The sequence below is a fragment of the Equus quagga genome, chromosome 2, assembly GCF_021613505.1.
Source record: "Equus quagga isolate Etosha38 chromosome 2, UCLA_HA_Equagga_1.0, whole genome shotgun sequence".
In the NCBI taxonomy this organism is placed as follows: domain Eukaryota; kingdom Metazoa; phylum Chordata; class Mammalia; order Perissodactyla; family Equidae; genus Equus; species Equus quagga.
Genome location: NC_060268.1, coordinates 25895345 through 25911059, shown reverse-complemented (window position 1 = coordinate 25911059; position 15715 = coordinate 25895345). Strand labels below are relative to the sequence as shown.

General features: G+C 38.4%; 1 protein-coding gene across 1 annotated transcript in view; it reads left to right on the top strand.

The window, feature by feature from the left end:
- Positions 1 to 15715, top strand: part of LOC124235405 (T cell receptor alpha chain MC.7.G5-like) — a 474302-nt gene that overhangs the window by 139939 nt on the left and 318648 nt on the right. The gene's annotated exons all lie outside the window — the stretch shown is intronic.

Sequence of the window (15715 nt, the reverse complement as noted above, 5' to 3'; positions counted from 1 at the left end):
TGGACTAATGGCCCAGAGATGTGATGAAGAGAACATACTCTTCCCAAGTAAAACCCGAGTTATCAGAAAGTCACAAGTAAACAGATGGTGACAGGGAAAGTTTTGTTGGGTAGAGTTAGCTTGGCAGAGCCCTTGGAGATGAATCTTGAGTTGGTTCTTCAAGATAGTGGAAGATGTATCGTGAATGGAAAAGTTATTTCAGAGTCAGGAATCTCCCTCTCTGATCTAACACCACCAAGCAGTCTCCTCATTCCACAGCAAAGGCACAGTTTATCCCTACCCACTTAAACTATGTGTTTTTGAAAGATATCCTGGGAATGAAGTAATATTTCTGTTCACTTCAGAAGATTAATCAATTTTAATACCATATACCTGAGAGCTTACACATCCCTGGCTCTCTTTTGTTCTTCTCTTCATCCTGCATATTTTGATCCAAGAACACAGGACTTAATCCATTCATCCTGGGCTTACAATCACCAGTTGGCACACCAAGCCTAATTTGTATTTTAAATGTGGAATAGAAAAGTAAGGCACAAGGGAAGAAAACTATACTTAGGGTCCCTCCCAGGGTGTCCAAAATAATTGGTCTTATGGTTTAAAGGATAGAATACATCCATTGATGCAAAATAAAATAATAAGAGCCCATTTTCAGAGAATATAAACAATTCCTAGAGATAACACTTTTAATGATATTCTCATTTTTAGTGCAGAAATGGAGCATAACATCCTTGGATTGCTTACTTTCTAAAAGAGCAGCTTCTTTCAGATTTTAATTTCTATTTTTCAGCATTTAGAGATGAGTCCATAACATTTCTTCCTGGTATAGCAAACTGCATGCATTCACAGTTACAGAAAGGAGAAATATGACTAGGTTCAAGCTTCACACAAGAAATCATGAAGAAAGAAATATTACAAGCCAAACAGAAAGTTTTAAAATATTTCAGTCTCAGATTACTTGCTTGTTGCAAGGGAACCAAGTAACTTTACAAAACAGATTTCTCTGTCACTGTCATATGCTAGTGATTGATTTTAGTCTCATCAAGTCATTATGTCTATCTTGATATGATGCAGGTTGCAAGACACAACATCGCCTACACAGTGTTCCTGCCAAACGTAAATAAATAAACTAACTTAATCAAACCTCTGGTTCTAGCAGGAGACACAGGAGAAAGAAGAACAAGTTAAAGGATTACACAAAGAAAATACTAGAAAAATGCAGAATTTGAGACATTCTACTGGACAAAAGACCCAGTCCCTTAGATAATCAATGTTGTGAGAAGAAAAACAAAGGTATAATGGAGGGAGGGAAAGCAGTGGAAGGGGAACTGTTACAGATTAAAGAAATTTAAGAATGAAGTCAGCCTCATGGCAGAGTAAATTGTTCCTTTTGTCTCTCCACTCTATGTTACAACTAAACATATTCAGTCACCAACAAAGGACTCCCTACACTGCACAAAAAGATGCCTGAGAGATCCATGCAACTATACATCCAAGGCTGTTTGGACTGGATCCTAGGGAAGCAGTAGAACTAGGGAGGTGGCCCCCTCTCTTTCCCTGAGTCAGCAGTCTAGGTCCTACATCCTCAAACAGTGGCCAGCATGAATGTGAGTGGAAGCAGGGGCAGCCTGGCTCACACACAAACGTTTTTGGTGTGGTAGTCCAGCCTATGGCATCCCCAGCCATGTGAACACTCCCTACCAGGTGGCAGCAGCCTAGCCTCCATGAAGGTGCCACACCCACCAAGCACAGCACAGGCCTCCAGGAAGGCCCCCCACTCGGCAAGCACAGCAGCCTGAAGGACCAGAATGCTAAGCAAAGCATGGGCCCTCAAGAATGTATCTTGCCTATGCAAGCTTATCCCATCAAGTGGACACAGCTCAGCCCACCTGAAGGCACCCTGTACACCGAGCACAGCAGCCAATGGGGCCTGCCCATGTGCACAGCATTGGCCTGCACAAAAGCACCCCTCCCACATAGCACACCAACTCAGCCAAAACCATCTGCCTAGTACAGTGGTCCTGCCCATGCAAACTCAGAGTGGCTCGACTGACACAACTACTAGCAGATGGGGCAGGCTCAGAAAAAACACCCGGTGCACCCCCACCGTGGTGGCAGGTGGAATCTGTGACCTGATACCACCACAAATGGGCCAGCAGAGGATGAACTCTTCAAACATGAAAAACTATAGTAATGCTGCAGAGCAAAAGGAAATGACAAGTCTCCAGAAACCAAACCTGAAGTCACAGATTGTTACAAACTAAATGACAGAGAATTCAAATGAGTTATCATAAAGACACTCAATGAGTTACAAGAAACCTCATAAAGACAGTTCAGTGAGCTCAGGAATAAAATTAATGAACATAAAAAATATGTCACCAAAGAGATTGAAGCCCTTAAAAAACTATACAGAAATTTGGGATATGAAGAACATAATTATGACATAAAAAATAGTGTAGAAACCATAAAAAATAGAACAGATCTTATGGAGGACAGAATTACTGAATTAGAAGATGGAAATATAAAAATGCTTTGGATGGGGGAAGAAAGAGAGCTAAGATTTTTAAAAAATGATGAAACCCTTCTAGAAATATCCAACTCAATGAGGAAAAGTAACAGAAGGATTATACGTATTCCAGAGAGAGGAGGGAGGGAGAAGGGAGAAGAAAACTTGCTCAAAGAAATAATAGCTGAGAACTTCCCAAAGCTGGGGAAAAACTGAACTTACAAATACATGAAGCCAATAGAACTCTTTATTACATTAATGCAAAAAGACCTTCTCCAAGGCATATAATACTATGACTGGCAGAAGTACATGACAAAGAAAAAATGTTAAGGACAGTAAGGTGGAAGAAAATAACCTACAAAGAAACCCCTCTAAGGCTTTCAGCAGATTTCTTAGCAGAAACATAACAGGCTAGGAGAGAATAGAATTATACATTAAAAATACTGAAATACACTTTCAGCCAAGAATACTCTATCCAACGAAATTGACCTTCAGATTTCTTGGAGAAATAAAAGCTTTCCCAGAAAACAAAAGCTGAGAGAGTTCATCACCACTAGATCTGCTTTACAAGAAATGATGAAAGGAACCCTTCTACCTAAAATAAAAAGGCAAAAGTTTACAAAGCTTTGAGCAAGAAGATAAATAGACAAAATCAGAACATTGTAGCTCTCTATCAGAATAGGCTAGCAAACACAATTCAAACATAAAAGATAAAGGGAAAGAAAGCATCAAAAATAACTGTGAACATGTCAATTTAGTCACAAACTCACAACACAAAAAAGAACAATTTGTGACAACTATGACTCAGAAAGAGAAAAGGATAGGGATGGAACCTGCTTAGGCTGATGCAGATAAGAGGCCATCAGAAAATGGACTATCTCATCTCTGAGAACTTTTATACAAAGCTTATGGTAACCACTAAACAATAAACCAGAGCAGAGCCACAAATCATAAAGAAAGATAAAACTGAGAAAACCACCAAACTGAGATGGCAGTCAGAAAGACAAGGGAAAAGAAACAATAGAAATATAGAACTGAAAAATGAGAGATTAAATGGCAGTATTACACCCTCATATATCAATAACCACTCTAAATGTAAATTGATGGAGTTCTTCAATCAAAAGTCACAGAGTTGGGGTGGGGTCAGGGATGTAGTGGCTAAGTTCGACACAGTCTGCTTCAGCAGCCTGGATCTGCAGGTTAGGATGCCTGGCACAGACCTACACAACTCATCAAGCCACACTACGGTGGTGACCCACATACAAAAGAGAAGAAGATGTGAACAGATGTTAGCTCAGGGCCACTCTTCCTCAAGTAAAAAGATGAAGATTGGCAACAGGTGTTAGCTCAGAGCCAATATGCCTTGTGAAATAAAATAAAAACCAAAAGAGATGCAGAGTGGGTGGAAGGATCAAAAAACAAGACTCAACAATATGCTGCCTCCAGGAAACACATTTCAGCTCTAAAGACAAACATAGGCTCAGAGTGATGGGATGGAAGATGATACTCCAAGCAAATGGCAAGCAAAAGAAAGCAAGTGTTGCCATACGTACATCAGACTGGGTAGACTTCAAGATAAAAAGGCAATGACACACAAAGAGAGGTAGTATATAATGACAAAAGGGACATTCCACCAAGAGGATATAACATTTATGAATATGTATGCAGCTAGCACAGGAACACTGAAGTATATAAAGCAACTATTAACAGACCTAAAGGGAGATGTTGGAAGTAACAAAGAAATAGCAGGGGACCTCAACATTCCATTTACATCAATGGATAGGTCATCCAGACAGAAAGTCAACAAAGAAACAGTGGCCTTAAATGAAACACGAGACCAGATGGACTTATAGAGAACATTCCATCCAAAACAGCAGAATATACATTCTTCTCAGGTATGTATGGAACATTTCCAAAGATAGACCATATGTAGGGAAATAAGGCAACCTTCAATAAATTTAAGAAGAATGTAATCATATCAAGCATCTTTTCCAACCACAATGCTATGGTACTAGAAAAAAAAACTACAAAAAAAAAGCTGGGAATGTCACATATATGTGGACACTAAACAATATGCTACTGTACAACCATTGGATCAAGGAGGAATCAAAGAGAAATCAAAAAAATACCTGGAGACAAATGGAAATGAAAATACAACAATACCAACTTTTATAGGATGAGGCAAAAGTTGTACTAAGAGGGAAATTTTAGCCATACAGGCCTACCCCAAAAACCAAGAAACACATCAAATAAGTAACACTAAACTACACCTAACAGAGCTAGAAAAAGAAGAAAAAACACAGCCCAAAGAATCAGATGGAGGGAAAGAATAAAAATTAGACCAGAAGTAACTGAAACAGAGACTGAAAAAAAATAGGAAAAATCAATGAAACTAAACGCTGGTTCTTTGAGAAGATAAGCAAAATTGACAAACCCTTAGCCAGACTCACTAAGAAAAAAAGAGAGAAGGCTCAAATAAATAAAATTAAAAATGAAAGACTTGAAATTACACTGGATATCAAAGAAATACAAAGGATTATGAGAGAATGCTATGAAAAACTATATGCCAAGAAATTGGATAACATAGAAGCAATGGATAAATTCTTAGACTCATACACCCTCCAAAAACTGAAGCAAGAAGAAATCGAGAATCTGAATAGATCAATCACAAGTAAAGTGAATGAAATAGGAATCAAAACCCCCAGAAAACAGAAGCCCAGGACCATGTGGCTTCTCTCTGGAGGCTTCTACCAATCATTCAAAGAAAACTTAATATCTGTCCTTCTCAAACTATTCTAAAAATTTGAAGAAGATAGGATACTTTCATCTCATTCCGCTAGGCCAATATTACCCTGATACCAGAACCAGACAAAAACAACACCAAAAAGGAAAATTACGGCCCAATATCACTGAGGAACATAGATGCAAAACTCCTGAACAAAATATTAGCACATCAAATACAACAGTATATTAAAAAGATCATGCACCATGATTAAGTGAGATTTTTACCACGGATGTAGACATGGTTTAACATCTGCAAATCAATCAATGTGATACATCACATTAACAAAATAAGGAATAAATATTACATGATCATCTCCATAGATGCATAAAAAGCATTTGAAAAGATTCAACATCCATTTATGATAAAAACTCTCAATAAAATGGGTATAGAAGGAAGGTATCTCAACATAATAAAGGCTATACATGACAAAAACATGGCCAACATCACACTTAGTGAAAAACTGAAGGCTCTTCCTCTGAGAATAGGAACAAGACAAGGGTGCCCACTCTCACCACTCTTATTCAACATAGTAATGGAAGTTTGGGCCAGAGCAATTAGGCAAGAAAAAGAAAAACAAAGTATCAAAATTGGAAAGGAAGAAGTAAAACTCCCACTTTTCGTGGATGACATGATTATATAGAGAGAAAATGCTTAAGAATCACCAAAACACTTTAAGAAATAATCAATAACTATGGCAAAATTGCAGGATATAAAATCAATTACAAAAATCAGTTGCATTGTGGGGCCGGCCTGGTGGAACAGCAGTTAAGTGCACACGTTCCGCTTTGGCTGCCTGCACTTCACTGGGTTCAGATCCCAGGTGTGTGCATGGCACCACTTGGCAAGCCATGCTGTGATAGGCATCCCACATATAAAAGTAGAGGAAGATGGGCACGGATGTGAGCTCAGGGCCAGTCTTTCTCAGCAAAAAGAGAGGAGCATTGGCATCAGATGTTAGCTCAGGGCTAATCTTCCTCAAAAAAAAAAAAAAAATCAGGGCTGGCCCAGTGGCACAGTGTTTAAGTTCGCACGTTCCACTTCTCAGCAGCTCTGGGTTCGCCGGTTCGGATCCCGGGTGTGGACATAGCACTGTTTGGCACGCAATGCTGTGGTAGGCATCTGACATATAAAGTAGAGGAATATGGGCACTGATGTTAGCTCAGGGCCAGTCTTCCTCAGCAAAAAGAGGAGGATTAGCAGCAATTAGCTCAGGGCTAATCTTCCTCAAAAGAAAAAAATGTTGCATTTCTATACACTAATGATGAACTAGCAGAAAGGAAGTCAAGAATACAATCGTGTTTACAACTGCAACAAAAAGAAGAAAATACCTAGGAATAAATTTAACCAAGGATGTGAGAGACTTATACACTGAAAACCATAAGACATTGTTGAAAGATACTGAAGAAGACATAAAGAAATGAAAAGATATTTCATGCTCATGGATTGGAAGAATAGTGTCCATATTACCTAAAGCAATCTAAAGATTCAATGCAATCCCAATCAGAACCTCGATGACATTCTTCAAGGAAAAAGAACAAAGAATTCTAAAATTTATAGGGAACAACAAAAGTCCGTGAATAGCCAAAGCCATCCTGAGAGAAAAGAACAAAGCTAGAGACATCACAATTCCCGACTTCAAAATATACTACAAAGCTATAGTAATCAAAATGGCATGGTAGTGGCACAAAAACAGACACACACACAGATCAATGGAATAAAAATGAAAGCCCAGAAATAAAACCACACATCTATGGATGCTAATCCTAGCAAAGGAGCCAAGAACATACAATGGAGAAAAGAAATTCGCTTCAATAAATGATGTTGGGAAAACTGACAGCCACATGCAAAAGAATGAAAGTAGACTATTATCATACACCATATGCAAAAATTAACTCCAAGTGGATTAAATTCTTGAATGTAAGACCTGAAACCATAAAACTCCTAGAAGAAGACATAGGCAGTAGACTCTTTAACATTGCTCTTAGCAGTATCTTTTATAATACCATGTGTACTCAGGTAAGGGAAACAAAATAAAAAATAAACAAATGGGATTACATCAGATTAAAAAGGTTCTGCAAAGGAAAGGAAACAATCAACAAAATGAAAAGACAACCCATCAACTGGGAGAAAATATTTGCAAATAATGTAACCATCAAGAGGTCAATTTCCAAAATATGTAGCGAACTCATACAACTCAACAACAAAAACACACACGACCTGATCAGAAACTGGGCAGAGTGTATGAACAGATATTTATCAAAAGAAGGTACACAGATAGTCAACAGGCCTGAGAAATATGTTCAACATCAGTAATTACTAGGGAAATGCAAATCAAAACCACAATGCGATATCACTTTACAACTGTCAGAATAGCTGCAATTAACAAGAAAAAAATAAAAAATGTTGGAGAGAGTGTGGTGAAATGGGTGTCCTTATACAAAGCTGTTGGGAATGCACACTGGTGCAGCCACTATGGAAAACAGTACGGAGAGTTCTCAGAGAACTAAGAATAGAAATATCATATGATCCAGCTGTCTCACTACTGGGTATTTATCTAAAGAACATGACATCAACAATACAAAGAGATTTATGCACCCCTATGTTCATTGTAGCATCATTCACGTGGAAGCAACCCAAGTGCCCACCAACTGATGAATGGATAAAGAAGATGTGATATATATGTACAATGGAATACTACTCAGCCATAAAGAAAGACAAAATTGTCCCATTTGCAGCAACATGGATGGACCTTGAGGGTGGTATGCTAAGTGAAATAAGCCAGACAGAGAAACACAAACACAGTATGATTTCACTCATATGTGGAGCATAAACACATGGATGAGGAGAACAGATTAGTGGTTCCAAGGGGTGAACAGGGTCAGGGGAGGGTGAAAGGGGTAAAGGAACACATATGTATGGTGATGGATAAAATATAGATTATTGGGTGTGAACCCCAGCAGCCTAGTGGTTACCTTTGGTGCACTCTACTTTGGGGGCTGAGGCCTAGTTTCCAGGCATGGACCTATACCGCTCGTCTGTCACTGGTCATGCTGTGACAGCAGCTCACATACAAAAAAATGAAGATTGGCTGAGGCAAACCCAGCGGCATTGTGGTTAAGTTTGCACACTCTGCTTCAGCAGCCCAGGGTTCATGGGTTCGGATCCCAGGCATGGACCTACACAACTCATCTGCTCATCAAGACATGCTATGCTGATGTCCCATATACAAAACTAGAGGAAGATTGGCACAGATACTAGCTCAGTGGCAATCTTCCTCAAGCAAAAAAGAGGATGTTTTCACAAAAGTCAAAGTGTATCAGGGGAACATAACTAAATTTATCCATTTCTGGAGGCTTATATGAGTCTAAGTTCAAAATCCTGGCCTCTTTTCGTTTCTGTTCAGTTGCTAAGTATATTATTTGACCCATTAATTCTGCAAGTCATGTTGTTCTATTCCTCCCCTTTATGGTTTTGCCAAAAAGTCAAGCTACCGTCCCAACCACCGGTCACTTAAACAAGTAAAAATTATGTTTAATGGCAAGGCTGAAGTGTTGCCACAGAAATGTATTATAGGTACTGAACGTGATGTAGTTAGACTCTTGGCCTTCACTGAGCTCTTCCTCTGTCACCAAAGCACAATCATCATGGATCCAGCATCTGATCCCTAGAGTACCACCAAGAAGAAGAAAACGGAGGCACATGACCATGGTTCTTCACTCTAGAGGCTCCAACCAAAGCATTCAGGTCAATTTTATCATTTTTGCAGAACTAGATGCTACTTACAATGGCTTCTGACCACTTATTCATTCATCAGTCAAAGTATATGATACAATTGATCTGCTAATCACTGGTGAACAAGTAGAGTGGTGAAGCAGTGGAGAAAACCTGGGCTTCACTGCTGCCATTGCAGTTTCAGCATGACAAATAAAGTAGATTTAAAACACTGGTTCTCAAAGTTTGGTCCATGGACCACTAGGGGCTCTAAGATGTTTTCAGGGATTTATTAAGTCAGAACTATTTTCTCAGTAATACGTAAATATTATTTGCTTGTTGCATTGTGTTGATGTTTGCACTGATGGTGCAAAAGCAATGCTGAGTAAAACTGCTGATAACTTAGCCTGAATCAAGGCAGTAGCATCAATTCTGTCTTAGTGGTCATTGTGTCCTTCACTGCCACATATTTACAGCAAAAAAAAAAAAAAATCCAGTTTCACTTAAAAATTCTATTGACTGCATTAGTTTGCAAGGGCTGCCATGAAGGAATACCACAGTTGAGGCAACTTAAACAACTGAAATTGATTTTCTGATAGTTCTGAGGTTGGAGTCCAAGATCAAGGTGTCTGAAGATGGTTTCTCCTGAGGCCTCTCTCTTTGCCTTGCAGATGGCCAGCTTCTCGCTGTGTGGACACATGGTGCTTCCTCTATGCATGCATGTCCCTGATGTCTCTTCTTTTTTAGTGTCCAAATTTCTTCTTCTTATAAGGACACCAGTCAGACTGGATTAGGATCCACCCTAAGGGCCCACCCAAATCCAATCCAAAAGACCTCATTTTAACTTAATGGTCTCTTTAAAAGCCCTGTCTTCAAATACAGTCACATTCTGAGGGACTGAGGGTGAGGACTTCAGCATACAAATTTGGGAATGACACATTTCCATCCAAAACATTGATGAAGCAGTAACAATATTAATTTTACTAAACTTCAACTCTTAAGTATATGTCTTTTTAGTATTCTATGTGACAAAAAGAGATGGAAACATAAAACATTTCTGTTGCATTCCATTGGTGATAGTCATCTCGAGGGAAAACAATTGCATGTTTGAGTTGTGAGCTGAAGTAGTCACTATTTCCAGCAAACACAGTTTTTGCTGAAAAGAATGACTGAATGACAAACTACGGTTATTCAGACTTAGGTGTTTGGCAGACATCTTCTTAATAGTGAAGGAACTGAGCCTCTAACATCAAGAAAAACAACTCAGAGTTCTTGCTAATGACAAAAATCTAAGCTTTGTGACAAAAATCAGAGTTTAAGAAAAATGGTACCCGCCACCGTGAGCTGGATGGCTCCCCATTATTTAAATACTTCTCTGATTTCAAGACATTGGTGGTGATGTTAACTACTTTGATTTTTGATACTGTATAATGAAATGTGTCAACATGTGGAAGTTGCCTGACTCGGTGAATTGTTTCCCAAATTGATGCGGGGTCGGTGAGCCGAGGAGTCGAAAGAAAGATTTCTTAGACTCTCAAGATCTGGCAGTAGTGCTCTTTTATTTAGAGAATAGTGTAGCATGGGGACAGGACCCATGGGCAGGTAGAGCTGGTGTGTGGGGACAGGACCGGGCAGTCAGAGCTCCTGCTGCTGCCCCCGCTAACAATGGGGACAGGTCCCATGGGCAGTCAGAGCTTCTGCTGCTGCCCCAAGTTGAGGGTTAGGGCTAAATTTAAGGCATAGGTATGTGAGTCATCTCTTTACGAAGACAAAGGAAAGAACAAAAAAAAGTTAAAATGGTATCAGTGCAGGTGGGGTCTGGTTGTTGGGTGATCCCATGACTTTTAGACAAGAATCAAATCGGATTAAGTAAAGGTCAGAAGCCACCACCCTAAATCAGTTACATGAGATTGCCAGACAGCAACCAACTTAAGTTCTTGCCTCTGGCATTGATTAAGAGCTTCTAGAGATAAAACCATCCCCCCTTCTTCCTGGCACAGAGAGGGAGGCATCTTCACAGATAGAGGTTTCCCTTAGAAATGTAAATGTTTCCCAACAAAGGGGCAAACAAATTCCACTCCTTGGAGCCTGAATCTCATCTGTAGTTTTAAAACTAACCAGCCTAAAAATCCTCATCATAAGCCATTTTAAAATTAAGCAGCCTAAAAATCCTCATCAAAATGATCAATGTATAATGTTACAAAACCATGCATGGGTGAAATTTCCATTCAACATGAAGATAGATCACTGGATGAAAAATAACAGAATGTGAAAAGTTCATTAACATTCCATACTGAAACGAACCTCCCTTTTTTACTACATATCTGTTTAAGGTCAGGTTTTTCTCATATATTTTAACCAAATCAACATATTGCCATAGATAGAATGCATAAGCAGATATGAGAATCCAGCTGTCTTCCCATAAGCCAGCTCTTTCTTGACAGATATCTGAAGAATATGGCCAAGTACCCCCCATATCTGTCTTCCAGTTCTACACTCGTCCACATTTCTTAGCTGTTCCTCCCTGTACATGATTTGAAGTCTCTTCAACAGCCTGGTATTCTCCTTTGAATATCCTGAAGTTTGTCTATGACCCCAAATAGTACATGTCAATACCAAGAGCAGGGATTGGAGATAAATAAAGCTAGTTCAATGTTCACATCCCAAATATTCTAAGCCTGGAGGATACCCCTGTCCAATCCCTATTCCATTTCTTGGCTTGTATGCTATAACTTTCTCAAAGTGCTCTGAGTCTCCAAGCACAAGGCCTGGTCCCAGCCAGGACTGGCCAAAACTATGGTAAACCCAGTCCCTACACACTGACCCTGTCCTCTGTTTCCCCCTGAGAATGTGGTTGCCTGGCACTGAGAACATGGCCCGGCCACCTTCCAGGAAGAACTAAATTTCAGAACACATCAGCCCTGTGCCTGCCTCTCGTCCTTCCCACAGAAGACCACCTCATACAACAGTGAAAATCTACATAGAGAAAGAAAATGCCAGGTTGCCCAGACCACTCCAGGTCCACTTTGGGAAAGGAAATCAGCTATGGGACTGAAAGGCTACCCAGAGACACTTTCAAATAAGAAATGCAAGAATAGAAATCCAAAGAAGACTAAGGATTTGTCTAGAGTACCAAAAATACACTTTTTGGTATTGGAATACTTGATTTGTTGTATGTTCCCTTGAAGTTAGGTGCCTTGGCCAAGTTGTGAGACCTCTCTGGATCTTACTAGACTCTTTCGTCTGAACACCCAAGGGAGTGAATATATGGTCATTGAAGTCTCTCCCAGCTGGGACATTCTAAGACTCCTCTCCAGAGGCACAACTGATCCTTGATTACTCAAATTAGTGGAAAGATTGTGATTGGATTATTCCAAATATGTAGACAACATGAAACTCATTTCTATTTGGCCTTAGAATACATTTCATGGTGTGAATGATAAAAAGTAAAGCAGATCTTATGGAGGACAGAATTCCTGAGTTAGAAGATAGAAATACGAAAATGCTTCAGATGGAGGAAGAAAGAGAAATAAGATTTTAAAAAATGAAGAAATTTTTCCAGAAATATCTGACTCAATTAGGAAAAGTAACATAAGGGTTACACATATACCAGAGAGAGAGGAGAGGAGAAAGGAGCTGAAAGCTTGTTCAAAGAAATAATAGCTGAAAACTTCCTAAAGCTGGGGAAGAAACTGGACTTACAAGTCAATAGAACTCCTAATGATATCAATGCAAAAAGACCTTCTCTAAGGCATATAATATTAAAATTGGCAAAAATAAGTGACAAAGAAAACATATTAAGGACAGTAAGGTAGAAGAAAGTAACCTATAAAGGAATACATATCAGGCTTTCAGCAGATTTTGCAGCAGAAACGTTACAGGCTAGGAAAGAATGGAATGATATACTCAAAATACTGAAATACAAATCTTTCAGCTAACAATACTCTATCCAAGCTAAATTATAATTCAGATTTGATGGAGAAATAAAAGCTTTCCAAGATAAACAAAACCTGAGGGAGTTCATTGCCACTGGACCTGCCATAGAAGAAATGATGAAAGGAGCCATCCTACCTGAGACAAAAGGGCAAAGCTTTGCAAAGATATGACAAGGAGATAGGCATACAGAATCAGAAAATTACAGCTCCTACAAGAATAGGCTAAGAAAATCCTTAATTATAACGTAAAAGATAAAGGGAAGGAAAGCATCAAAAATAATCATAAATACTTCAATTGAGTCACAAACTCACAAGACTAAAAAGAATAATTTGTGACGATAATGACTCTAGAAGGGGAAATAGAACCCTTGTAGGCTAACAGAGATAAGAGGCTATGAGAAAATGGACTATCTCATCTATGAGAAAAATTTTTTAAAGATTTTCACCTGAGCTAACATCTGCTGCCATTTTTTTTCTTCCTTCTTCTTCTCTCCAAAGCCCCAGTACATAGTTATATATTCTAGTTGTGAGTGCCTCTGGTTGTGATATGTGGGTTGCTGCCTCAGCATGGCCTGATGAGCAGTACCATGTCTGCACCCAGGATCTGAACTGGTGAAATCCCAGGCTACTGAGGCAGAGCACATCAACTTAACCACTCGGCCATGGGAATAAGAGGCTATCAGAAAATGGACTATCCCATCTATGAGAAATTTTATACAAAATTCATGGTAACCACTAAATAAAAAAATCAGAGTAGAAAGACAAATCATAAATAATGAGAAAACCATTACAGGAGAAAACAAAAGCAAAATGGGAGTCAGAAAGACAAGGGAAAAGAAACAATGGAAATATAGAAACACTGGAAAACATGAGACAAAATGGTTGTATTAGGCCCTCATATATCAATAATCACTCTAAATGTACATGGGTTGAATTTTACAATTAAAAGACACAGACTGGCTGGATAGATTAAAAAACAAGACCCAACAATATGCTGCCTCCACGAAACACATCTCAGCTCTAAAGACAAACATGACCTCAGAGTGAAGGGATGGAAGACAATGCTACAAGCAAACGGCAGGCAAAAGAAAGCAAGCGTTGCCATACTTACATCAGACTGGACAGGCTTAAAGATTAAAAAGACAATGAGAGACAAAGACGAGCAGAATATAATTAATGATCAAAGGGACATTCCATGAAGAGGACATAAAACTAATGAATATATATGAACCCAATACAGGAGTACCAAAGTACATAAAGCAACTACTAACAGATCTAAAGGGAGAAATTGACAATAACATAAGAATAGTAGGGGACCTCACCACCGTACTTACATAAATGTGTGTATCATCCAGACAGAAAATCAAAAAGAAAACAGTGTTATGTTAAAACACTAGACTAGATGGACTTAGTAGATATATAGATAATATTCCACCGAAAAACAATAGAATATACATTCTTCTCAGATGCATATGGAACATTCTCAAAAATAGACTTTATGTAGGGAAACAAAGGAAACTTTAATAAATTTAAGAAAATTTAAATCATATTAAGCATCTTTTCTGAGCACAATGCTATGAAACTTGAAATCAACTACAAGGAAAAAGCTGGAAAAATCACAAATATGTGGACACTAACAACAGGCTACTGAACAACCATTGGATCAATGAAGAAAACAAAGGAGAAATCAGAAAATATCTAGAGACGAATGAAAATACAACATACCAACTCTTATGGGATGCAGCAAAAGTGGTACTAAGAGGGAAATTCACAGCAATACAGGAGAACCTCAATAAAACAAGAAAAATCTCAAATAAGTAATCTTAACCTACACCTAACACAACTAGAAAAAGAAGAACAAACAGAGACAAAGTGAGAAGGAGGAGGGAAATAATAAAAATTAGAGCAGAAATAAATGAAATAGAGACTGAAAAAACAATAGAAAGGATCAATGAAACTAAAACCTGGTTCTTTGAGAAGATAAACAAAACTGACAAACCCTTAGTGAGACCCACTAAGAAAAAAAGAGAGAAGGCTTGAATAAATAAAGTTAAAAATGAAATAGGAGAAATTACAACAGATACCAAAGAATTAAAATGGATTGTAAGAAAATACTATGACAAGCTATATGCCAACAAATGGGTTAATCTAGAAGAAATGGATAAATTCTCAGACTCATACAACCTCCCAAAACTGAATCAAGAAGAAATCAAGGATCTGAATAGAACAATCACAAGTAAAGAGAATGAAACCATAATCAAAAATCTCCAAAAAACAAAACTCCAGGACTAGGTGACTTCTCTCTGGAGAATTTTACCAAACATTCAAAGAGCAATTAATACCTATTCCTCTCAATCAATTCTGAAAAATTGAAGAATATGGAACACTTCCTAACTCACTCTATGAGGCCAAAATTACCCTGATACCAAAACAAGACAAGGACAACAAAAAACAGGAAAATTACAGCCCAACATCACTGATGAACCTAGATGCAAAAATCCTCAACAAAATATTAGCATGTCAAATACAACAATATATTAAAAAGATCATACACCATGATCAAGTGGGATTTATATCAGATGCAAGAATGGCTCAACATATGCAAATCAATCAATGTGATACACCATATTAACAAAGTAAGGGATAAAAATCACATGATCATCTCTATAGATGCAGAGAAAAAAATTGACAAGATTCAACATCCATTTAGGATGAAAATCTCAATAAAATAGGTATAGAAGGAATGTATCTCAACATAATAAAGGCCGTATATGACAAACC